General features: G+C 37.6%; 1 long non-coding RNA gene across 1 annotated transcript; it reads right to left on the bottom strand.

The window, feature by feature from the left end:
* Positions 1–1,688: 1,688 nt before the first annotated feature.
* Positions 1,689–24,857, bottom strand: LOC108963258 (uncharacterized). Its single transcript, XR_001991954.3, has 3 exons — positions 24,782–24,857; positions 9,469–9,510; positions 1,689–1,789 (listed from the first exon to the last, which is right to left on the bottom strand). It is a non-coding gene; the product is annotated as an uncharacterized LOC108963258 (long non-coding RNA).
* Between the last annotated feature and the right edge of the window lie 553 nt (positions 24,858–25,410).

Raw genomic sequence — 25,410 nt, 5'->3', positions numbered from 1 at the left:
CAACAAAGTTTGCAGCTCTATGACCTCTGATTTGGAAAGACTTCAGAAAGAAGCATGTTTCATATGAAAATTCATGCATTAGTGATCCAAAGAAGACAAGAGTATAAGCAGTAGCTTAAGTCCTATCCCTGAAATAGTGGGCTTCTGCCCACTGCATAACTCTTAATTATAGTTTCAAGAGATTTTTCTCCCAGAATTAGATTTGTGACTATTCAACCATAATCACCATCAACAGCATGTTCCATCCAATCCCAAAAATGTCACAAGGCTTCAAGGTTAAGCTGCTCCTTCAAACAGGTTTCCTTCTCAGCAGATACAGAAGAGGATATTCAATTGCTGAAGTGCTTTTTGTTGGCAAGCCTGTCCTGAACATCTTTGTCAGTTTTTATCGTTTCTGCTGGCTTTGAAATATAAGAGGTTCCACATAGCAGCCTGCAGTTTTGTGACTGCTTCTCACTCTCTGATTTGCCATATGATTACTACTCATTAGCAATGTTTAACTGTTCCAAAGGAGATGCTGTTCCCAACTTCATTTTTGAGATCTACTGCCATCCAGAATCTGTGTGCTACATCTTGCACACATGTAAGAGCTGATATAAAAGCACCCCACTAATTTGAACATTAACTTTTGGTTCCAATACTACTAAATGTTCAGAAAACTAGGCCAAGTTATTTCCCTTACCTGCACCCTACAAATCTAGAGAACCATAGTATTTGGAAGTGGGAGGTGCCTTCCACAAAGATTCTTTGCAAATGAAAAAAAGCAAAGTAGAAACAGATCCTGGAGTAATAAGCTTTGGATATATATCCTCAATATATTAAAAATAAAGGACTAATATGAAAAATGTGAAGTTATGCAAAAAACATAGCATATCTCCTTAAAAAGATTAAAACACCAATTAAACTGATCTTAATATTTTAGTGTTTTTACTGTTTCATGGACATGTTACTGATACAGTACTTTTCTAAAGGACACAGGGCAAAGGGCCATTTCCTTTTAAGCTGTAAAATGACTTTCAAGCAAGTAACAGATAAAATTGCTGATTTACAAAAGCTTTTATCAGGCTTATGATGGATTTTACAGAAGCGGAACTCTATATGACCCATGTGATTTGTTTTCATTTACAAAGGTGGAGAGGCTTTGAATTTAAAAATGGAACTTTTTCTTCTCGTGCCAAATGTAAACAATTTAACATCCATTTCCCATCCAAAGATTTTAGCAGTTCAAAAGACTTCATATGAATCTTATCTGTATTATATTTCCTGCTGATTGGCAGTGCTTCACACTTCAAATTGAAAGCCAAAAATGTGTTGGCTCTGAATGGAGACAGGAAACAAATAACAAAGAAAACTGGGAAATAAACATAATGAGTAGTTACGAAGTGCTGAAAACTATACTTAGTGTTTGAGTTCTTGTTAGTTTTTGAGAATCAAATGCTGCCATATTGATTTATGTCTGGGAAGCCTTGTTTAGAATAAAAGCATAAACAAAAGCCTTTGAGTATTTTGTCAACAAGAAAACATAGTTTATATTATCTTCAAAGCTCATGTCTATTCCTGACTTGACTGATTCCATGCTCCTTACTGTGAAGCACTTTGTTATTTCCATGAGAGGTGCACATTGCATGCAGTAATTACTTTTCCCAGGGGTAGTGCATGGATCTATTACTCACAGTCAGTCAAACAATTCAATGAGACCAACGTTCAGCTCAGCCAAAAAACCTGTCCTGGGTGACTTCATGACTGGAAACAGAACTGATGCATTCTTCCATAGCAGGCAGTGCAGGTACTGGGGAAAAAAAAGCTGAAATTCATTACCCCTAAAGAATATTAATTCTTCATATTCTTCTTTTAAAGTCATGTATTTCCCAGTAATTTCCCAAGAAAAAGAAAGAAAAAAAAAAGAAAGAAAGAGGACAGAGAATAATCACTTGTTTTAAAAAACAGAATTTAGCAATTACTTCATATATTGCAACTGAATTTTGCATTATTTGTATAACCTGATCATATCTGTCATGATTCAGATTTAAACACAGAAAACAACACTATATGGCAATTCTTCAAGGAAAATCCATATCATTCTTCTTCTCATGAATGATTTCACCCATCATAAAGAGTTAATAGATTTAAATAACAGCAAACACTGCCATGGCAAACCAAGTGGACAGACCCAAAATCCAGATACAGCCTTGCAGCTGCTATGTTCTGTAGTACAGTGAAAGTCAACTCTTTCCCCTACTTTGTGTTTTGCATTACTAAGAGATGTCCCTCTCTCTCTCCCTCCCTCCCTCCCTTCCGCCACTTCCTTCCACCACTTCTTTCCACTACTTACTTCTGCCACTTCCTTCCTTTCTGCCACTTCCTTCCTTCCACCACTTCCGCCACTTCCTTCCGCCACTTTCTTCCTTCTTCCTGCCTTCCTGCCTCCCTCCCTCCCTTGTTATATCCAGTTGTTATAAAGGTGTATAATCCAGAATCCATACATATCCTCTTTCAAAATTCTAGACACAGACATTTTCCCATCTTCTCTTTCTTTACAGGCAAGTTCAAAGAACTGGACCAGGTGCATCTCAAATAACTGACATTATTTCTTCTGTCAAATGACAGAGATAGCAAATTTCCAAATAGTCTTTTTTAAAGTACACGGTGAATTAGTAAAAAAAAGAGTTCTACAAAGTAGCACTAGGAAGCACTAGTGTTCCTGCAACACAGTGGAAACAGACTTGTCTGTCTTCATGACATCCATGAAAACCTACTTCCTTTTAAAGAAGACTTATCTTCATTAGCAGTTTATAGACTTTGGCTCTAATTCAGCAACATCATCACGTGATGAATGCTGGACCAAATTCCTACTGGAGAACAAGTCCTCTTTTATCTTATCAACAGTATCTTCACAAAAACAAAAAATAGTGTGATTACAAACTCTGAGATCTTGCACTGTTAACATTCTCTTTTCCTTTTTTCTCATTACTCTTTAAACATTATTAGGTAAAGCTTCACTTAGCTTTTGCAGTACTTGCATAATGATTGGACCCAATGATCTTAGAGGTATCTTCCTACGTAAATGATTCCATGACCCTATCTTTTCTTCTTCAGTCCTGTCGATCTTAACCATATCTCAACTACAAATTATCAGCCATCTTGACTTTGCATTCTGCTAAGCAGAAGCTCAACTATCCCTTTTGAAACAAGTCTATCAAGATTTGTGCATGGGGGAAAGGAGGAAGAGTACTTCTTCAACAGTTAAAGAAACCTATATCATTAAGCAATGTTTCTGTTTATCCAAATGCTGTTGTTTCTTGGTCTTGGCCTTTAAGCTGGAGTAAGGTTGAGGCTGATAGAGTTATGGCAACGATACAAATTATGTTCAAGAACTGTCATTGCCCCAACACAAGATTATATCATTAGAACAAAGATGGCAAAACCACACAACATTTAGAGGGAGGCAACAAGCTGAAAACCCATGGATGGGAAGGCATGTAGCAGAGGCGGGGTCTCCCCCTTCAAATGATCTCCTTTCTGCTCTGTGCTTTCATACAGAACACTGTGGGAATGAATCAGGTATTTTCTGGTGGAGAATGATGCCAGCCCTTCACTCACATTTCTAAAGCCGTTGCTCCTACACACCCAACAAAAGTATTACTAAGAGGTGGGAAAGATTAAAGTACCACTGAGGATTTAGACATCCTTCCAATTATGAGTTTTCTCTTTGTAATGTCCTTCAGTCTTCATCAAGAAAGTAAAATAAGCAGCCCAAATACTTACTGGCTATTAAGTATTGCTACTCTGTAAAGTTCTTGTTACAGCAGTTACATTTGGTGAAAAGGTCTCAATTAGCTTTCATATATAAATTATATTTAAATTCTATAGATCTACTTAAGAAGAATTTGAAATTCAACAAAGGCAAATGCAGGATTCTGCACTGGAGAGGAATAACCTCAGGCACCAGCACAGGCTGGAGTCTGATTTGCTAAAAAGCAGCTCTGTGGAGAAGGATTTTGGGATCCTAGTGGACAAAAGCTGTCCATGAGCCAGCAGTGCTCTGGTGGCCAAGAAGGCCAACAATGTCCTGGGTGCATCACAAAGAGCATTGCCAGCAGGACAAGGAAGCTGATTCTGCCCCTCTACTCAGCCCTGGTGAGGCACATCTGGAGTTCCATGTCCAGCTCAGGGCTCTTCAGTACAAAAGAGACAAGGAGCTCTTGAAAGGAGTCCAGAAAAGGGCTACAAAGATAATTAAGGAACAGAGCATTTCTCTTACAAAGAAAGGCCAAGGAATATGGGACTTTTCAGACTTGAGAAGAGAGAGCTGAGAGGGGGATCTAGTTAGTGTAAGTATTTGAGGGGACAGTGTTGAGAATGGATCTAGGCTCTGCTCAGTGGGGCTGAGCAAAAAAACACAACAGGCACAACCCGATGTTGTGTTCAGGAAGTTCCACCTGACCAGGAGGTGTGGAGTCTCCCTCACAGAGGAAATGTAAAAGAATTGTTTGGACACAATCCTGTGCCAGGTGCTCTTGATTACCTGGCTTGAGCAGGAAAGTTGGACCAGATGACATTCTGGGGTCCTTCCAACCCTATGCATACGGTGATTCTGTGATAGCTCATGACAAATTAGAAAATAATATAATTGGCAAGAGAGGAGCAGAGGAGTACAGATATTTTACAGTAAAATAAGATTTATTTTCCTTTTTTTAAGCCGTGTCTTTTCAAGCAACCTGTATTTAGAAACTGAGTGGTTTGCATGCTTGTTTATTACAATTTATGTCACTGTACTCATAACAAAAAACTTGAAAAGTTGCATTACCACCGCTCCTACCTGCAGCAGAGACGATGCTTTTACTCTAGAAAAGAAGTTCAGAAAAGGCACAACTACAGAGCTGTCATGCATTTTCATACCTACAGAACTGCTTCTACTTTAGAAATCTTTCACTTTTAAATATACATATATATTAATTCATTTCAGGTTAAAGCAAAGCATTTGTATTCATCTTCAGGCATATGGGGGAAAGAGCAATTTTTGAAGAAACAGGAAGTTTAATTACAACAACGGCATGCATAAATTTAGAAATATGCATTAAAATATATGCAGAATATCAGCAAACAATCAACAGAATTTGCTGTAAAACAAAATTAAAAATGAAACAAAACTCCAACACTTTTTCACAGAAACATATAATAAATAACCTTCCAAATATCAGTTTGGTTTAAGTTTTCAACATTTTGCTAGATTATGCCTGGTTTGTGATCGCCACTTATATCCTCTGTTTCTGCGGCAGTAGATGAGTTACTGTTCACAACTGATATCTCACCAAAACACTGAAGCCTTTAGCTCTCAACGAGAATATGTGTTTTTACAAGACTCTGAAGACCTATGTATCTCTAACCTCTTCTCCTAGGAGTCTCAGAACTGCATAAACTTTTTCCTAACAATACTTGCTGCTTAAATTTAAGAGAGCTTGAACTTAAGTTTAGGATACAAAAAAGCACATAGATACATAAAAAGCAAATAAATTTTTTTATGTTCTTGCTGAAGCCATTTAATATGGAACACACCACTGTTTGTCTGTAGTTACATTATGTACTGATAGATGTTTTTTTAAACTTAAGAAAACTTTCTCCTTTAACACACTTAATTTTGGAAAATTATGTCATTTTAATTGTCCTATTTAGGAAACTGTGGGGAAAAGTCATATCCTCAGTCTTCTGTTCTATTTCAGTGTGAATCAGAAGTTTCCAAATTACTAAGTGGAAATCCCCTTAGTAATAGGTTGCTATAATCATATATTTGAACAGACCAGCCTGTTCATAAAAAGAAAGATCTGAGTGATCTAGCCTCAGTCACTGAACTTTAGGCAATTATGTACTTTCCTGTCTAGTAAACAAAGATTTAGCCAGATAAAGTGTTGTAACTACAAGTAAGCTCTCAGAGTAATGATTCCAAAGATTTTTTTACTAGAGATCAGCAAATAACTTCTCATTTTGAGTCCATAATTTGAAATGTGAATTTTAAAATGTCACTGTTAAAGTCTTTAGTTTTTAAAAGAATTATGAGTCTTTCCTTTCCTAATTTTAAAAGTTATGAAATAGACAATACAACACATGAGATTTTAAATAGCATGTTCAATAGCATGTTGACAACAACAACAACAAAAATTAGCAGCATTTCAAAGAAACTCCACACAATAAAGCTTCTCCTCTACCCACGGGTCAAACTTCATCAAATGAACAAATTTGAGTCAGTGTGATGTTTTTTGTTGAGAACCTATGTACACTGATTAGATTATTTCAACATGCTATTCCTTAAGCTATTACATAATTTTGTATTTTTTACAAAATCCACTGGAAATATAAATTGGAATTATCTTAGTAACAAGATTCAGTTTATTTTGCTCTAAACATCTCCATTCCCATTCTCTTAATTTCAAGAAGCTCACCTTTCAGAACATGTAAAACTTAAAGAGCCACATTCGCTACAGCAATCAAGATACATCCTTTTGCTTTGTCACAAAACTATGGGGCCATGTATATATCTCAGCTCTGTGCTAGACACATACCAGCCAATATAACATAAATGAGAATGCATAAATTCTGCTTAGATATCACACCTCAACTTTACCACAGGAAAACATACACCTAGCTCATTATTCTACTTGCATCACAGAATGGCTTGGGTTGGAAGAAACCTTAATGATTATGGAGTTCCAAGCCCCTGCCATGGGTAGGGACAAATTTCACTAGAGCAAGGTGCTCACAGCCCTATAACCTTGAACATTTCTAGGCATGGGGCATTCACAGCTTCTCTGGGCAACCTGTTCCAGTGCTTCACCACCTTCACAGTAAAGAATTTCTTCCTAATATCCAAACTAAACCTGCTCTCATTCAGTTTGAAGCCATCCCCCTTGTCCTGTCACTACATGCTCTTGTAAAGAGTCTCTCTCTGTTTTTCTTGTAGGCTCCCTTCAGGTACTGGAAGGCTGAGATTAGGCCAACCCAAAGCCTTCTCTTCTCCAGGTTGAGCAATCCCAATCTCTTAGCCCTACTGTGTAAAAGAGCAACTCTACTCATCTAATCATTTTTGTGACCCTCCTCTGGACTTGCCCCAAAAGGTTGATGTCCTTTCTGTGCTGCAGACCCCAGAACATGCAGCACTGTGGGTGAGGTAACACCAGCACAGAGCAGAGGGGCAGAATCCCTTCCCTTGACTTTCTGGCCATGCTGCTTTTCACGCACAATTTTTCTGCACCAATGTCTTTAATAAAGGGGTGCTTCCTGGATTATTAATTTATTGGTGTCCACATGTAATCTGAACAGCTAAATTAAGGAAATTGGATCTTCTAAGAAGACTCTAAATGTTGGTTTAGTCACTAATCTTCTCAGACAGACCTGTCAATCTTTTTAAGGTTAGACTTAGAAAAGGTCATGCTATAGTTATGAGATCAAGGCAGAAGACATCCTTTTTTTCTTCACACAATAGAAAATGAAAGAAAATCCTGTTGCCTGTTAATTTAAAATTCTGGGACCATCTTCTAGGAGGGGTTAGTTGTTCACAGCCCACTCAGTATGGGGTGTGATGCGAGTTTTAAATTCTCATCAGGCTAAACAAAGAGACCAGTTCACCTGTCTGGGATCTCCTATGCTTTACTGCATAGTCATCTTAATTCTGACATATAATTCACTATTTAGTCTCAAAAATGTCAGCTGACAAGCCCTTAATTTTTACAACACACTTCAACAAGCCTTAAGTCCTCCAAACAAAGCTCAGTAAGGAGTAAGGGGTATGTAAGGAGTAAGTATGGTAGCCACACTTTGCCAAAACAAAGCCAGAGAGGAGAGAAATAAGGATGGAAAAGAATTAGAATAAAATCACCACTCCTTAGATCCCACACTGGTCCCACCACACGGATGGTTTGTATCAAAGAAAGAAAGACAACAAGAAAGAAAGGACAAAGAGAGTTTTTTGTACCATTCTGTTTGCACATGCACAGCCAGCACTTTTGAGCCCTCAGCAGCAGACTAGGGGGAGTTGTTGCAGACACATTGAGCAGGAGTTTCTAGATGGAACTGAAAGTTGGCTCAGAACAGCACAGCCCCACCTCCACAGGACTCTGTCTCAATCATAATTTTACTGTCACAATAATTAGGATGTTTAACAAAAATACACTTATGTGCTTCTGCCTGGTACTCCACAAGTAGTTCTCATGGGATTCAGTAATTTGGATACACTCGTGTATTTTTACACACATAGGCCTGTATTCTGTCTTGAGCAGCATCTAAAAGAAACACTCAGAGAAGAGTAAGAACAAGGCAAGCATACACAATATTTCTTCCCTGGTGTCCAACCATTTTCAGGTTGGGAGATTCCCTGCACTTGACATGAGCCATGCCTTTTGTAATCCCCAAGGATACCTCATATTTAAGTGCTTGCCCACTCTTCCTTTGAATGCATGCAAACTCTTTCACTTATGTCTAAGTATTACCTTAGATGTTCCAAAAATGATGGTATTTCAACCCCAGTATGGTAATAGGAGAAAGTTAGCAACACAGAAACAGAAACCTGATAAATGTCCTTAACATATTTTCAAACAATATGTTCTACATAAAGAAACAAAACCCAGAGTGAGATAAATTATCTTATTTCAAGACAAGGAACTTAAAGCCACGATTGGCCAGAATTTTTTTCAAAATATCCCAGCTCTTCCATCTCGTGCCATCTCTGGCTATCTCTCCCAAGGCTGGCAGTGCAACTTCCATTTACTTTCAAACAACCAATGAGAAAGAAAAATAATGGCTTGATTTTGAAAAAAAATACCCAACATACTAAAGCCTAAAGTATTTTCTAAACTCCTTTATTTTTTTTTAAGTAATGCTGTTTTAGCAGCAGTTCTTCAAGATCAGTACTGCAAAATGCTGATTTCAACAATGACTTCTGAAGATTCATTTTAATTCAGACCATCACCATGTCTCTTCTGGAGTGACATATGTCATCAAAAGTTAAGAAACTTCAAGAGTTTTTTCAGCATTTGCCCTGCTTCTTTCCCTCAGAAAAATGAATATTCCTGACATTCAGAAAAGTCATTTCTGATCCCTTTTTAATTTTTCTCCATAGCTCAGAATTGTTTAGATTTGTGCTGAGTGATGGTATCAGACACAGCTCTAAATGAATAGAAAACTGTCCATTACACCTTACCCCATTGTACATTCTATTCTTCACGAGCTTTTATTTCTAGAAAGTACATTACAGAGGAGAGAGCGCCTTTAGGGTATAGTACATTTCAAAACACAATTAAACTAAACTCTTCAAGTGGAAATATGAAATGTATTTGTATTCTATTAAAGCCTTTAGCCTTATCAGCCACAGTGCACTATATAACAAGGTCATTAGCAGCAAGCCACATAAAATGGAGAACATACATCAGCAGTTGAAAAACAAACATGAGTCCAAAACATCACAATAACTTCCTGTACCTGTTCTTGTTTGCTTGCTGAGCTCTCAAACATTGTGAGTCTCTGAAATACATAAAAGCATAACAGCTTGAGTCAATATTTGCTGACCAAAGTGAATGATTTTATTTAGCATGATGACTGGACCCCTTGAGCAAATACATCTTGTAGGGAACATAACAACTGCAGGCCAGCCAGCAAACCAATCAGAAGTGTCCAACCACTCTAAATGTACATTGTGTATGAGGAAAGCTCAGCAGCTGCTCCAAGCATGTCCTTACAAATAAAAAATAAGATGATTCATTTGGTTTTCCATCAAAACCTATTAGGAATACAAACTGGAATAATTTTATAATAAATTTGTGCTTTCATTTTCCTGCTTTGAGATGGTTTATCCCTGTTTGAATTTCAGGGAATGAGTATTTTCTGGTTCATATAGAATCCTTCAAAGAGTTTAGATATCCTTTTTAATACCTAAACAAATGTCTATTTAAACAAGTTCATTTGCGATGTGGGCTGAGAGGTACATAAAAAATATTGATTTCATACCAATTACTTCAGGAAGCAAATTGTGTTGAATAGGGAACTGCATCTGAAAATCAATACAAGGAAATGTCCCTTTTGCCCATGGAAGTGCCAACTGAAGTAATGTCTTAATCCAATTTTCCTTTTTCTTCCATAAGTACAAATGATAATTATGATATGGACCAGCTGTTGATTATGTAGTGTTATAAAAAACCAGACATTTTCTGTATCAAGAAAACTTCAATTTTTTCAGTCAGATATTTCAGTGAAAAAACCTACACCATATGAAAATGCTAAAAAAACAAAAAGGCTTCTTACTCTGAAGAAAAATATTTTTCTCTTCCACCGACCTATGTCACAGTTATGCAGCTTCTCAAATGCAACAGAATCTAGAAAGATAAGCTGTTGTGGGTGTGGGAGCAAGGTTTTGCTGTCACCAAAAAAGCCCCTCTATTGGGACTACTAAATTAATGTTTTATTCTCACTTGCCTGTATGAAGACAAGGTATCACATCTATTAATTTGTCTCTGCGTACAGACCAAAGGCCAGAATTGGAGCATTCCCTGCCCAGCTGCCTTGAAAGTTCAAATGCTCTTGGCCAAGAAGAGAGTTGCATACAAAAACAGTGGGGGCTTTCAGTATTATATGCCTATGATATGAGGCACAAAGAAACCAAAAACTCAGCAAGAACAAAGCCAAGACCAATCTGAGGATGCAGGTGTTTATCTTGAAGGTAGTGTGGTATTAGTAGATTAGAAAAAAAAAAATTAAATTTGTCCAAAGTGATGATTTTATCATGCCTAACATGCAATGCAGGAAAAAAAGAGGTCTAAAATTTGCATGGTACTATCAGCATATTTCATATATTAGCTGGGTGAAAAACTCCAGGGTTTCAACTGCTCTATTAGAACAGAACTCCTGTGAAGACAGACAGAGTTCCACACACTTTGTAGTCAACTTTGTAGGCATGCTATGCAGAGGGCAGGTTGCCACAATTCAAAAGTCATCCTCAATTTCTTCACCCATACAGGTGTGGGGTTTTTTTAACTACTGCACAATGTGTTTATCTGATTAAAATAATATTTCTGAAGTGAAATAAATTAGGGGTGATCAATTACTATTTTATAATTGCTAGAACAAACACAATCAGTTAAATTTGGGTAACTAATGGAAAGTACTAAATAAAGATACCTAAGATACTTCTACAAGTCTGTGTATTTAAATCAGAGTACCACGTGTGCTTATTATTTACATTCTAAAGAGCAGACAAGATATGGGTATTTCTGTAAAAATAGCTGAAAGTTCCTCATTATTTCAGTATAAAATCCTTTATGTTTTTTTAACATATATACAGTAAAGAGGCTTTGATTAAGTAGAGCATGGTGCTAGTAAAGCCACATTCATGGATTCCTTCCCTGTACAAGCCATTCACTTAAAGAGTTGGACTCAATGATCCTTATGGGTCCTTTCCAACGCTGAATATTCTGTGATTCTGTGAAAAGTAGTGAAAATGTTGCAAAACACCCTAGCCCCCGCCACCCCCAACCCCCAGCAGGAGAAGAGAGGGGACTGATAGCAAAAGCAGAGCAATAAGCTCAAAGAAAAAACTATACTATTTACTGATAACTTCATTTCCTCAAATAGCCAAGTCCTTCTGCTTAGCAGCTGACCACTCCTATTTATCAAGAGATAACTAACACAGCGAGCAAATAAAACACAAATACTTTATAGGATCTGTTTATGCTTCTGCATAGAGATACACCAAACTTCCAAATACTTAGAGCCTTTAATTTATGAAATTTTCCAAAGCAACACATAACCATATATTATACGGTTAAAAACCAGAAGTGCTGAGTTTTCTTAAGCACAGGTATCTAAAACACAAAAGTACAAATATTCTCTAAAATTTTGACATGACTATACTTTCATAGGTCTCGCTACAGTATGATGGTACTTAAAGGTGCTATATAAGTTGCAATTATAAACCTGAAAATCGCAGTATTGAAGCCATCTTGATTGAAAAAAATAAGCTATTTGTTTTTCTTTGAAAACTTCTGATTATAGTCAAATTTTCATTTGACAGATACACTTCCCATTTTTCTTTACATTTTAAAATCATGAATGTGTATCCTTTATCTAACTAGCAAAGTAGGCACTTTTTAAAACAGCACGTAAAGTATTTAAGATCAACTTCAGTAAAGTATTTTAAGGTCCTGAGGTCAGAGTCAGGAGATATCACTGTCACACCAAGAATACCAGCCAATATCATGCTGTGTATCACAGAATCAGAGAATAAGCTGAATTGAAGGGACTCACAAGGATCATTTGGTCCAACTCCTGGTCCTGCACAGCTCCATCCCCAAGAGTCACACCCTGTGCTTGAGAGCATTGTCTGAATCCTTCTTGAACTCTGTCAGGCTAACACTGACCACTTCCCTGGGGAGCCTGTTCCTGCCCCTCTGGGTGAAGAACCTTTCTCTAACATCCAACCTAATCCTCCTTGACACAGCTTCAGGCCGTTTCCTCAGGTCCTGTCCCCAGAGAGAAGGGATCAGTGTCTTCCCCTCCTCTTCCTCTCATCAGGAAGTTGAAAACTGCAGTGATGACTCCCCTCAGTCTCTTCTTTTCCAGGCTGAACAGACCAAATAACCTCAGCTGCTCCTCACATGTCTTCCCCAGGTTGTTAATGAAGACATTGAAGAGCAGAGGGCTGAGGATGGAGCCCTGTGGAACCCCACCAGTAACAGGTCCCTAGTCTGCTGTCACCCCATTCACTGTAACCTTTGTGCCTAGCCTAGGAGCCAGTTGCTCACTCATCCAATGATATGTTTATCCAGCTATGGGCTGCACATTTTGTCCAGAAGGGTCCTGTGAGAGATTGTATAGAAGCCATTACTGAAATCCAACATGATTACAACCACCTGGCTTTTCTAGATCAACTAGGTGGCTTAGATCTTCCTTTCCTAAAAGAAAATCAGGTTTGATAAGCAGGACTTTCCTCCATGCTGGCTGTGACCAGTGACTGTGTTGTCTTCCAGGCGTTTTTCAGTACCCCCAGAATATTCTTCTGTATAACTACCAGGCATTGAAATGAAAATGACAGGCCCTCCTTGTTTCCAGGAGTTTCCAGGGCCCTCCTTCTTGTCCTTCTTGAAAATCAAGATAATTTTAATCAGCTTTCAGTCAGCTGAAACCTCTATAGATTCCCAATACTACTCAAATATTATTGAAAGAGGTTTTGAGATTACATCAACAGTTATTTGAGGATTCTTGGATAAATCACATCAGGCCCCATAATACTGGACAAGTAATGTTCTTATACTAGCTCTGTCTTCAAAGCCATCAATGTACCTCAAATAATTTTACTTGAACTTGTATGCAAGCTGTGTATATTTACATCATAAGACACATAAATAGTCTTCCTTTCACTATGTCAAAGTAAAATTGCTTTTATTTCACAGATGAAATATTGTCAACTCATCAAAAGTTTTACTCTCTTCAAAACCCATTACTCCCCTACTTTGAAGAGCTTTTAATTTTCTGTGCCTGTCATTTCAAGCCATTCTAGTCCTCAAGAGTGGCACGCGGAAAGGAATACATGCATTATATATTACATCTGATGAGCAAGCTCTGTTGCAACATTTATCTTCATATGTGAAGAGAAATGGAATGGCTCTGGAATGGTAAAGCAGCCAACCCTATTCATGAGTTAACCACTCTTGTCTCACTCTTGTCTCATTCAAAAGACACAATTAGATATCACTCAATATATTGTTTATATAAAAATATTAAGGTTTTGGCTTTACAAATGTCCAGGAGATAACCAGGGTAATCTGTATAACAAAGTCATGTTTTGGCATAAAAGCTCTGTGTTTATTTTAAAAAATCTTCTTTCCAGCTTTGAACAGTTATTTATTCTTTTGTCCTTTAAACAAATTTAAGAAAATAAAAGTGCAATAAAAGCTACATTCCATGGACTAGGACATAAAGTGAAAGAAGCAGGAGTGATTAAAGGGAGAAGAAGTAACTGTAATACATTTTTAAGGATCACCAAACGAATTCCCTGTCTTTTGTCATTTTAGTATTTATTTCCTGAACAAATGTTGACACTTGCAGGTATTTATGACTACTTTGTGAAATATTTTGAAACTCCAAGCATTTTCTATATGAAGTTCTATTAGTTAAAATTTCATCCACTGTAGAATTAGACATTAACATGTTCAGTTAATTGATGAGTAAGGAATCTAATAGTTTTTTTGGTTGCTAATTTGATTCCAATAAATCAACTGCATATTGCTATGGCTTGTGATCATGCGTGTCTTCATACTTATGTACCTAGGTAAAACATTCTTTTATCTGAAACACAACTTCAGCTCTACCTCACTAACTGGTTAAAGATAAACAATTACATGTCTTCTTGCTTCACTGCACCTATATATGTCCCTAGCACTCTCTGCAGTTGTGTCTCAAACACCAGCCACAGTTACTCAGAAGGTACCCCTATAGGAATACTACTCCCCACAAAAGTAACCATCTGCAAGAGGAGGAAGAAGGGCAGGAGAAACCCAAGCAATAACTTCCCCAGCATGATGCAGCCAGTGACTGTGCCAAGTGAGACCAGGTGGAGGAAGAGCAAGAGAAGGAGGAGCAGGAGGAGAAGGAGGCATGCCAGCTGGCAAGGCTCCCTGGTGGGCAGGAGAGGAGTCAGGCAGAGGAGGAGCAGTAGATTCAGACAGGTAGAACAGTTTCTAGCATGACACTTCATCATGCATCAGACTGAAAGATAGAAAGAATAATGGGAGGGAGGCAGGATGAATTTCAGGCTTGCTAGGGTGATTCAGAAGGCTTGTTTGGCAGCATTGTCTAAAAGGAGCTTTATCATTTGCCTCACACATACTATTATCGCAAGTGTAAGCACATCAGTTCTCAGTTCTTAGAGCTCACACACATCACCGTCTATCTTTGGCCTCTCTCTACTTCTTACCTTCTTTTTTTGCTCTCATCTTGATTTGAACTACAGGCAAATATTCAGCAAATGAAGCTTAACATTTTGATTGCCTTAACTCTGACATTTAGTGAGCACCATCTTCTCACTGAAGTCCTCAAAAAACCCACTGAAAAAATCACAGTTGTATTTGTTCTGCATAAATTCTAAAGACTTGGGGTAGTGATCCTAGGGGGGGAGGTCACACTTCAGTCTCCAATATTCTATATAATAGTTCAAGCCAATACCTATGTGGCCTTTGTGGTGCAGCCTGGGGAATACCCTCACTGAAATGGAAATAAGTACATCCAAACTGCCCATCTCCAGATCTTGCCAGTCTGGGAATTAAAACCATGGTAGCTTAATACCACAACTCTGTATCCCACTAAAATTGATCACAACAACTCCAAAATGCTTCAAGTTTTTAGTTCACCAAGTAGCTGAGTTTTTGAACAATATTTGATTAATTCCCATGTACTTTCAACAATTTTTGGATTCCAGAGTTTTCCATGGGATAGTTTTCCGCTGCTGCTATGTGAAGAGACAAGTCCTCTTCTTTTGGCAGAGCTTTAGGTCTTATCTTGTTCTTGTCAGAGACAGCCTCACACAAATGTTGCCTGAGAACCCTCTCATGTGTTCTGCCTTCCAACCGAATTGTAGAAGTCCTGCCTTCTCACCAGTACCCCTGCATCAGGAACAGGTCATAACACTACTGAACACTCCCATGAGTCACTTCCACTACACTGTTTTCTCTGGATGCATGAATTTCTGTCTTTTTACTCTGTTCTAATTCTTTTTTATAATATCCATCCATCTATCTATCTATCTATCTATCTATCTATCTATCTATCTATCTATCTATCTACACTCATAGGAAAAAATTTATTTAGTTAGCTTTAATCTAGAGGTTTTTGTGCAAGGCTATATTTATGTTGTCAGCCTGTGTGTATACAAGCAAAAGTGTAGAATTTTTAGATACAGGCTAGTAAGTCATTCTACCCAGACCCATTCCTCTCCAAGCATCATTTATATGCTGATCTAAGACTAACATCAGTTACTTTGATACTATTAAAATTACTATTCTTAAAATAAACCTAAAAAACCCCCACAAAAATCCCCCACAAAAAACCTGAAGCCCCACAGTGCCTTCTTAATGAGAGGGTAAATGTGGTCACTCATTTACTTCACTTAGTGGACCCTCTACAATCACAGCGATATAGTCATCATGGAAGTTTATCTGGAATTGAAAACAGCTTTCAAAATAAGACTAACTTTCAGAGGGGATACAATATTATTGTTTTACATATTCAGTTATTTTAGATTCAAGTAAAACCAAAATGATCAAGCCAATGACAACCTACTTTTCAAATCTTCACCTAGTGTAGATGGCTGGTTTTTTTTCTAACCACTAAGGGTGACAATAGCCATGCTAGCAGTGTGTGGCTTACTCTGGGTCTCATCTCTCTTGAGTACAACAATGATGAAATCTGTATATCCCCTACAAGATATACTCAGCCACTTGTACCATATCCCTATGAGACGAATGTTTATATCTTTCTAACTTTACAATGGGAACTGTTTCTCCCAGATGCATTGCATCTTTCTCATGTGCTCGTCAACATTTAATTCTTTCTTTTAATTAATAAAGGTTCTACTGTAGCAAGATGTGGATTTCTTCACTTTTGCTTATCTACAGCTTTATTTTCAAAAACAATATTTTAATCTGGCAAAATTACCTTTCACTATCATTTTCTTCTTTGAAGAAGCTCATTGCCAGGAATAAAATTCATCAAAGCACTACCATTTTCTTTGTATTTGTAAAATTTACTTCCTTAGCACTGAAGAATGTTAGTAGTATTACAATATATTCCATAATCTACCTCCATCCCAAGACTTCCAGTGATTATCACAGATCACTCTGAGTGCAGATTTATCTTGGCTTTGAGATCCAAACATTTTATTACCTTGCATCTCCTGAATCCACTTCGACCAATATTCCATCAACACAGTTAATCTGTCTGAAGGGACTTGTGGGATGACTGGAAAATTCAAAGGCTTAGCTTTGTCTACTCTAACAATCTCTTTCACTTTGGTTTTTGGGATTTTTTTGGCTTTTTAGGTTTTGGGTTTTTTGGTTGGTTGGTTGGTTGGTTGGTTGGTTGGTTGGTTGGTTGGTTGGTTGGTTGGTTGGGTTATTGCGCCAGATCAAAGAATGTATCATTAAGCGGGATGTGAATGCAAGCTTCTCCCATGGGTCAGGTTGCTTCAGCCAGTCAAAACCCCTTCTATAAATTCTGAACAACTACTAATGACCCCACAGCTCTGAAAAAGGTTTTGTTTTGTTTTGTTTTGTTTTTAACTAGTCAACCTTAGTTTTCCTTAATTGAAAGTTTCAGGAAATGTGAAAAAGCAACTTTCAGACTGCCTTTTCTATGGTATACTCTTCTTACAGGTATAAAGAGAAAAGCTAAGTATATATTTTTAAAGATACCTCAAAGGAATGTAAGCCTTGATGAGGGTTTTATCTATACTATTTGTATGTTTGGGGTTTTCTTGGAATCTGCTAACTTCCTCTCTGTCATGGATTGCTCTTGACTAAAGTTAGAGGGTGGAAGTCTCTGCTCAGTTCCCATCCCCTTATGTGTAATATTTAATATGCTTCTCTGTTCGCCCAGCTTTCAAATCAACCATGCCATTTTAGTACTGAATCTCACTACCACATTTTGTACCACAGAATATAAGTCTTTTGCAAAATTTGATCCAAATTATATTTCTACCTAATAAAGGATAAATCATGACAACTTGTCTGTTTTTGTCATTCCTGCAGGACTCTCTCTATATATGTCATCAGTCCAAGAATGAAACTCAGTATAAGGCCACACCTAAGATCTCTACAGCACATTCTATGATACTCTCACACCTAAATATAACACAGGTAATTTGCCTCTCCAGGCAATTAAGACTTTCTTAGTTTGTTTTGATTGCAGTCTATAGGATTTATAAAAAACTTAAAGCAAACTACTTCACCTGAATGGCTTTTAAGCTTTTGTTCAGAGAACTAAAGAGGTTGAGTTTAGTGATTAAGTATGGTACTGCTGATCACTTGAGCTGGATTTTTTTGAGACTGTGCTTCAGTTTAAATATAAAACCCAAACCACTTCAAAGCCAATTATTTAAGACTTAATACAAAACAATACATTTGAGCCAATAATGACCTTACTGTATTGCCAGTTTTCCAAGTGGCTTCGGGATCTGACAGAAAACAGAGATCAGCCTACAATTCATTCTCAAATAAACCAATCAAACATAAAATTAAGACTCAGTAAATATTCTGATCACCCACCCCTTTTTTTTTCCACAAACAAAAGTGCAACTTTATAATGTTTTCCTTTAGAATTTTCTATTTACCATAAGTAGAAAGAGTCTTTTTTTTCAAGGGTCTTTATAATTCTTCATACACTAGAAGAAAATGAAGGATTCATTCTACTCCATCCTTTAATTTTACTCACCAATATGTGAATTCTTTTTACAGCTGGTATTTCAAATCTATTAGTAAAATTCATCACTCAAAGGCTTATGGAAGGACTAAATTACACTAATGAATTGACTATGAATTTGAAGCCTAAGATGAGGCCAAGTATTTTCTGGCTTGGTTTCTGTATCTCAGCAAACTGCTTAATTTTCCCCTTACTTATCCATTACTGCTAAATTGTCTTGCAATTATTGCAGAAAATTGCAGCAAACATTGGCTTGCCCTTAGGCCTATACTGAATGAAGCAGAAATCAGGATTCCTGCAGAGACACTGGCAAGGTATGAAACCCCTCCTCCACTAATTTTGCTGAACTGAAAGAAAAAGTGTAGGATAGCATTCAATCCCTCTTTTTCAATTTTATTTAACAGTTAGTGAATTATTCCTACAGTTGGCTTTTCAAATATATTAATTGGTTTTCTCACTTAAAGTCATGCAAAAAAGCCAAACTAGATTAATGAAGCAGCCACATATTTTTCTGATATGTAAAAGGAAGCTTAACACCTTCCAGCTTCAGATTTTATTTATTTTACTGGGGAATGGGTGGGTATATACATTTTTTTTGTTTGATTTTTTTTGTGTGTATTCTTTTGGGTTTCTATATAAGGAAGGAATATATGTCCTTATACGGGTTAATCTTAAGCATGATTGCAATGCCTGACAGAAACACTAGGGTCAAATACCGGTGGTTTTTGCTATTAAAAAGGGGACATTATAATCTATATGTGATGGGGGAGGGGGGACAATATCTGAGCTGTCCCTGGCGTGCAGTAGGATGAGAGGAAAAAGACAGGTGCTGGCAAGAACCCTCAGCTAGGGGCTTCAATATTACTGGCCACTTGCTGCAGACCTTCGGTCTTAGGGAGATGAACCAGAGACTCCAGAGCTGAGGAGCCAACAGGGAAACACCTGGGAAATATATGAAAGGAATTGAGGGGTGCTCCTCCAGGAAGGTGACACATCTGAGACCTCAGCTGCACTTACGTCAATATACAAACAGCAAAGGTTGGCCACTGTGCTACTGTGCTGCTAAAAAGTTATGCTTTTTTGCCACTACTGAAATATGGTGGGGTGAATCGCATAACTAAAGGGCAACAATCAATGGCTACCTGCTGTTCAAAAGAGACAGGGAAGGAAGGAGAGGGGGAGAAGTTTCCCTTTGCATCAATAGCTGGATCAAGTGTGAAGACCTGTCCCTGTCCCAGAAGAAAAATCATGAGCTGGCTAAAAGCCTGTATGAATCAAAGACTGAGGCAACAAAGGGAACCTCAGGCCTGGTGTTCACTACAAACCCCTGATCAACGGGAGGTTTCTTATGAAGCCTTCTTTCCTCATAAAAAGAAGGCATCCCACTCACAGGCTCTTATCCTGATGGGGGACTTCAACTATTCCAGCATCTACTGGGCAAGTAGCACACAGAGCTAGGCAACCCAGGAGACTACTGGAATGCTTGGAGGACAAGTTCCTGATCCAGGCAGCAGACTGACCTACCAGAGGAATGTGTTACTGGATCTGTTGGCCACCAGTACAATTAAGCTAACTGGGACATCGAGACTGGAGACAACACAAGCTGCAGTGACCCTGCATTGGTGGAATTTGCACATCCTGAGGGATGCAGGTCAAGTAAGGGGTAAAGTTAAGCCCCCGAACTTCAGGAAAGCAAATTTCCAGATCTCCAGGAGACAATCAATAGGATTCCCTGGAGGACTGCTCACAGAAACAGTGGAACAGAGCTGGGAGATCTTTAAGGGAGTTTTCCATAGACAACAAGACCTGGCAATCCCCAAGAACAAGCAATCAGGCAGGACAGACATGAGATGGCACAGCTGAGTAGGGAACAGCTGGTTGAACTAATGGGAAAGCAGCAAATGCAGACAGTGGAAACAAACAGGTGACCTGGGAAGGGCATAGAGATGAAGTTCAGTTGTGTAGGGATGAGGTGAGGAACAACAGCCTGGAAAGGGACACAAAGCGTAACAGGAAAGGCTTCTGCAGGCATGCTAACCAGAAGAGGAAGGTCAAAGAAGGTTTAACACCCTCTGATAAATAAGGCCAGCCAAGTGGTAACAACTGTCGGGAAGAAAGCTAAGGTACTCACATTTTGCCTCAGTCTTCAATGGCAACCTCTCTTCTCACAGCTCTCAAGTGGATCGACAGCAGGAGAGGGACTGGATAGGGACTTTTCCCTTTATCATTACCTAAGTAATCTCACTTTCAACCCGACCCACTCTATTATTCTACAGAATTTTATATAGAAATGTTAATAATGCGTTAAGATTGATCCTGCTATTGATGATATGTTCCTTGGAGCTCAATCTTCTTCATGAATTGATGTAAATTGACTTTTTTCACCTATAAAACATAGGCAGGTAAGTTTTCCAGTGTTCTTTAAAAAGATGAGACTTTGCACACATTGTTAGCTTGTTTATTCAAATGGCAAAGAGTATTTTTAGGAGATTACAGCTAGGTAGAGATAGAGGCTAGATAGGTAGATGGGTATATAGATAGATGATGATGATAGATATAGATAGATAGATAGATAGATAGATAGATAGATAGATAGATAGATAGATAGATAGATAGATAGATAGATAGATAAATAGATAGATATAGTCCCAAATCAAAGTTCTTACTTGGTCCTTCTGAATTCTAAAATACTGGATGTGTGCACCCTAAGTCTGAAGAAGTAATCTAGCACACAAATAGTTTATATTTAGCAACTTCTTTATATGAGTAATTCTATTAATGGCACTCCGTGTCAATGCTTACCTTGACTCATCCCCTCGTTGTTCACAGTTGTCCTTACCATATGTGACATAATTACTGTTCTTCATCACTGTTGACCACATGACTAACCAGAACCTGGGCTGAGGCTTTAGAAACTAAGTTTCAGATGGACATATATCTAAGAATATCTGCTTTTCCTGATAGAATAGTTTATAAAGGATTTGAATGCAGCTTCTAACTGGGAATTTACTTTTGAAATTGAACACTTCACACCATCAAAAATCACTCATTAAAGAGGTCCAGGCAACTATTTGCCTTAGGAAGGCACAAGTCTTACACTGTCCAATTCTAAAAAGCATCACTCACACTCTGTTTCTCAAGTATTTGGATCTTCTTTTTAATTTCCTCTTATTCCTTTCCTACTAGCATTTGAAGCCTGTAACTATTTTCTTTGTCTCTTGACAAATAGTCCTAACAGTCCCAAAAGTTACTGTGTGGACTGGACACATTACATTAGATTTCAGTCTCTATTTTATATCAAAACATTTACTTTACTTCACATGTATGCAGAGAAACACTTAACAATATTGAGGTCTTGGCATCATAAAAAATACAGAAAAAGTGATTTTATCATGGGGGAAAATAGGATTGATGTAGTTTACTTAAAAAAAAATATTGTTTTACTATTCATTATAAATCTTTCTATACTATTGCATTACCTTTGCACATTGATCACCAAATGCTACCTCACAGAAGTGATCACACCATACTGAGGGAGCAATTTTACACTAATTCCCCATAAAGTTATCAATCTGGCCTCTTTTATTTGTTGTTTACAATGAGGGTTTTACAACAACGTATCACTAAATCAGATACAAAGAGCAAATACCTCTCTGTCATTCCTATATTTTATTATCCATTACCTTTCTGAGTACAAAATCCTGGTAGCTCAAAACAGAAATTCTTCACACTTTTTCTGTGCTTTTTCCAACGTAAATGATTGTATGCACACACCTACTTTGCAGTAACTACCATAAAATAATGCCATGAAATAGTGCTCTTTAGAACAATGCTGATTTTGATTCTTCTAGATCAGGAATCAACCAGTGACAGGTACTCCTGAATGCCAGTAAATAACAGGCTACTCACTCTAAGTTGTAGGCCTAAAACAGTAAAAAAGCAGGGCATGTTCCATGTCAGAGTTACTTATGTTTCAAGAACGCAAAATATAGCATTAAATTATTTGTTCTTCATCATTATTTCAATGATAAACTTTTCTGCTGTTGAACCTTTTAAAAATTGCATGTTGCCTGCATGTTGAACCTTTTAAAAATTTTTAAATAACACCCAGGGATGCAATATCATGCCATTCTAGCCACAGTACACAGGTCCAGTTGCAGCAATGGCTGCAACTTCAGCAGGTCTTGGAGAAATGGATAAATATTGACTTCACAAAGACAAAACTCTTAACATTATATTAAAAATAGCAGTGGACAGATAGAAACTCATACCAACACAACACACATCTGCTAAAGTATCAGCCACTGTCTTGCTCCAGACAGTTTTCTGAACTGTCTTCCTTCCAACATGTGTCAGTGAAGCATTTAGGATTTTTTATTACAGCTGTATAGAGTAGTTCAGAAAAAACAAACTGCAGGAGCAAGTGGTCTGTATTGGCAAGACCCCAACCAGCATGTCAATGGAAGTGACTATTCCTTTCTCTGCAGTATTTTTGGGACTACATCTGAGCACTGTATTCAATTTCAGGCTTCCCAGCACAAGACAGTTGTGGACATCCAGAAGTATGTCCAGTTATCACGGGGGTTAGGCGACTGCAGCAAGAGAGAAAAGATAAGGAGTTTGTTCAGCCTTAGGAACAGAAGTCACCTAATTTCCATCTGCAACTATCTAATTAGATGACAGCTATTTGTTAATAGAAGGTGCATAGTCACAAAGTAAAAGCCAGTAGATAAAAGTAGGAAAATAGTAGCTTTTCACATAAGCATATTTTTTTACAGCATGAGAAGAGTCAAACACTGGACAATATGCTGATTGACATTGTAGAATGTCCATCCTTGGAGATGGTCAAAGCTCATCTGAACAAAACCATGGGCAACATGCTTTAACTGGACCAGCTTCAACGAGGTTGGATTGAGTGGCACATAGAGGTCCCATCCTAACTAAATTACTCTGTGATATTGCCAACTGACTGTAATAGAGAAAACATTGAGCCAAGGCACTTGTTAGCATTTAACTTCAATTCAAGGCTAAAAAGCTGAAATTGCTATCAGGTCTACCATTATATCACTCACACAGTGCAGCTGATTGACAAGTGCTAATTTAAGGGACATAAATGAAGTTTTACTGCTTTTAGTTCCTGATAGGTCAACCAGCAGGGAGCCAATATAGCCAGAAGTGAGAAAGCTGGTTTGTATTCAGGCATATGGAATGCTGGTACTCTGTGTGACACCAGGACATTATCAATTTTACTATGTAATCCACCAAAAACTGTGAAGCTGGATGGGTGTTAATCACAGAATAATCAAGGACTGGATATCAAGCTGATTTTTTATTATTTCTTGGAGTGGACAAGATGAAAGAATCCTTCATATTCTCTGTGGCTGAGCTGATTGTACAAACTAGAAATAGGCAGGGAAATAGTCTATGTATTTGCTTACGTCATACTTCACATACATAGCTCAAAAACATTTCAAACCAAATGCTGTACATCATGGAAAGATTTTTATGATGCTAGTTTTTAAGACTGAAATTGCAGTTTGAAATTTTCTGGGTGAACAAACAATACAGAAAAATCTTTATCATGTTTTCTTCATCACTTTAGCAAAGGTGTGTGAAAGGAAACATTTTGCTCCCAAACTGTTAATCTCTTGTGAACAGCCAGTATCAAACCCAGACTTAGAATTCTTCCAAGTAATCTAGATAACTTTTTAGTTTCTTTTTTGTTTAAACACCGTGTGGAAAGGGTACAGTGCAAAGGACATAGCTGTGTAGAGCTGAACTACATCTGCAATGTTACTGACACAAGAGACCATTTCTGTTTACATTGTAAATTTTTCCACTGATATGAAAGTTCTGTGTTACCCTTCACAAAGTGCCATCTACTAACAGTAAGAATGGAGGTTGAAACATTTACTAAAGGAAGGTTTTTCTGAGCGTCTGTAATGTCTGGTATCACCTAAGCAAAGCGTCCTCACAACAGGAACTCTTCTAATGAAGCCTGAATATCTGTATGTGTATGTGTAGGAACACATTTCAGTCCTCAACAAACTGTTTACTGTTCAAACATTAAATAAATGTAGAACTGTTTTAATCAGCTGAACAAATATTTAATATACACTCCTGTGTAAGAGCTATGTTTAAAAATATCGCTTATGCAGTTAAAGCATGGGGAATTTATGGAAACTAATGCTCTGAAAGGTAAAGCAAATACTGTCTAAACAAAACTTGCACGTAAAAACAAAAGTCATATCTTGTCAACCTCTGTCTAATGTAATCTTCATTATTGACACCATGAGTCTTTTATATTGAAATGTTAGCAGGATCGGCTTACCATGAAAATGATTTGGTTTTCAAGAAGTCATAATTGCAGTGCAGAAGCGGGATTAGTTTCTAATAAACCAACTGAGGAGTGTAATGTTAATGTTACATTCACAGCAGGGCTTCCTCTGTAGAGTAAATGTTTGTTTACTCTCAGGGATCCAAACACTGAAGGTCATTCATTGCAGGAATAGCTGGATTTCCGTCTACAGCTGTTAGAAAGGATTTGTAAAAACTCTGACAGGAAATTACAACTTCTTTGAAAACACATGTGCCTGAATAGTTTCTGTGTAAATACAGTACAATGCTGGCAGAAAGAAAAGGTTTTTTTTAGATATAATCTCTTGAAAATACATTAATGTGCTTCACCTTGGCTTTATCTATTTTCATAGAGTTTATAGCTGTCTTTTTGTCTTTCCTTCAAATGAGTGTGTGTCTGCAGAAAGTTCTACAAATTATTACATAGTGACAAAGAGGTGGTATTCCCACTAACCTCAAAAATTGGAGCAGAAATTTAGTACCTTTGCTCATACACATTTTGTTAACAAAAAACATTAGAACCTGTCACAAACTCTTCTCTCATCAGCTGTTTGCTTTATTGTACATAAATGAAATGCAAAACCAGGCAGAACATCTTCATAA

The sequence above is a fragment of the Serinus canaria genome, chromosome Z, assembly GCF_022539315.1.
Source record: "Serinus canaria isolate serCan28SL12 chromosome Z, serCan2020, whole genome shotgun sequence".
NCBI classification, from domain to species: Eukaryota; Metazoa; Chordata; class Aves; order Passeriformes; family Fringillidae; genus Serinus; species Serinus canaria.
This window is presented reverse-complemented; position numbering and strand designations above follow the sequence as displayed.